The sequence below is a fragment of the Ambystoma mexicanum genome, chromosome 1q (genome assembly GCF_040938575.1).
Source record: "Ambystoma mexicanum isolate Mex_15411 chromosome 1q, UKY_AmexF1_1, whole genome shotgun sequence".
NCBI classification, from domain to species: domain Eukaryota; kingdom Metazoa; phylum Chordata; class Amphibia; order Caudata; family Ambystomatidae; genus Ambystoma; species Ambystoma mexicanum.
This window is the reverse complement of record NC_090922.1, coordinates 1,148,554,625-1,148,556,867: the sequence shown is the minus strand read 5'-3', so window position 1 is coordinate 1,148,556,867 and position 2,243 is coordinate 1,148,554,625.

Genomic DNA, 2,243 nt, shown 5'->3' with positions numbered 1-2,243 from the left:
ATTGGGCTGCTACTTTGCTTTTAGAAATGTTTCACGTATCTAGGATAAAATACGCTTCTAAACGTAACCCACTGTGCACTGTTTATTTTTATTTTTTAAACGTTGCTTGGTGAAAAAATCTCTCGACTGTGGTCCAGCTGAGGTGCGTTACCACGTCTGACCAAGATTGACGTCGATGGGTGGAATGAATGCCACGGTTACAGGCTGGCACAAAGCAGCAGGTACTTCAGGTCAAACTCTGAACTGGGTCATGACCAAGAAGTTCAGTAAATGTGGGAGTTGCATGACGTACCGTGATGGATCTACATAGACGTCAGCATACAGTAGATGCTTCTGTAATGTCTATTCCCCCTCGCCCATAAAAATCCATTTTCAAAGCCGTCCAATCACTTGTTAAACCATTTTGTATGTGATCCATGCTCTCGCCTTCTACACAAATACTAATAAAACAGTTACAAATCTCTCTACCCTACTGCCATTGCTTGTGTGCTCACGCTCATGACTGATCTGCCTTTGTTAAAATGTCATTAGTTCAGTTACGTCTTGAGTCTACGCTTCCATTGTTTCCTTACTGTGTAATTACTCAGGGACGCTTTAGAACCTAACTTTATCGTCGCGAGGCAAAACACAGAACTTAGCTCGAGGCTTGATCGTGGGGGAGGGAGTGTGTGTGTGTTTCGATTTTGTTTTTCTAAAATGTGATGTTACTGAACGAAAGTGAGGGGAAACTTAGAGGTGGTGCGTCTAACGCATGTTATCAACCAGGCAATCAACCTACTTCTTCCCCTGTAATGCTGGTGTTTGACTTTGGGTTCCCAGTCACCAACATAGTAAAGTTGTGTTTTCTTATAAAGCAAGGGTGGTTCCAGTATTTGTTTAAAGCCTTGAACAAGATAGTCATATGATACATGAAAGCCTGAAATAGCTGTATAGAGAAGCCTGCATGTAATAGTCTTTTGGCAGGTGAACTGTAATTTAATTAAGCAATACCCCAAAGGCAGAAAGCTTTACCAGCAGGTAACAGCCAGGATCCAATGTTAGCACCTAAATAAACAATAAATCAATAAATGTGTCGCAGCACTTCAATAAGCCAATCTGACCGTCAAAGCAAGTAAATGCCAGGTTGGTCAAAGTAACATGGTCTACCTTGGTCATGAGTTAGGAGGAGGAGAGATAAAGCCTTACCCAGCAAAGTACAGGCTGTACAAGACTGAGCCACTCCAACTACCCAAACACAAGTGAGAGATGTCTTATGACTTACTGGTTACTACAGGAACTTCATTGACAACTATGGGACCATACCTTCTCCTCTGAATACTGTATCCTCTCCCAAGTACCCTAAAACAGTCTAGTGGCATGAGGACTGTGGAAAAGCCTTCCAAGGGCTGAAAAATGCCCTCTGTAAAGATATAGTGCTAAGAGCTCCAGGTTATACTCAGGCCTTCTTAGTCCAGACTGATGCTTCCAACATAGGGATAGGAGCAGTCTTGAGTCAATTTGATAGCAAAGGCAGGGAGCACCCCATCTGCTTTATTAGTAGAAAATTAACAGATAGGAAAAAAAGGTGGGCAACAATTGAACGTGAATGTTTTTCTATTGTGTAGGACCTGAAGAAGTTCAGACCATACCTCTATGGAACTACTTTTAGGATTCAAACTGACCACCAACCCTTAAGGTGGTTGATGCACATGAAAGGAGAAACCCCAAAATTGCTCAGGTGGTCCATAAACCTACAAAGATTTTCCTTCACTATTGAGTACTGGTTAGGTACCTAACATACGAAAGCTGATGGTCTCTCCAGAAAATATGACCGACTGGATCGACAGATTCATCCAGGAGTGTATTAGATCCTCCTGTCCCTAGTCTGGGGGAGGGGGGCGAGTGTTAGGGAGATGCATCATTGTTATGCTTCATCCCCTCACCTAGTGAGAACCCCAGAACGTTTTGTTGGCCTACTGGACCTTTTTTTTTAACCCTGAATGAATGGAGCCATTTTCCACTCATTCATTCTTATAGGCCTTGTCTTTTGGAACTCTATTCTTTGTATTTTACCTGTCCTGTGGAGTCTATTTTTCCTCCATAACTCTTTAAGGCCTCTGTATTTAACTATTGCAGCACAGAGCTCCTTATGGGGCAGTGTTGCTGGGGACACTTAGGGTCCTCCTTTGGGATTATTGTCTATATCCTTATAGTTTCAGAGATTAGCACACACATACTTAGTATCTCCCTTCTCACTGCTCCTG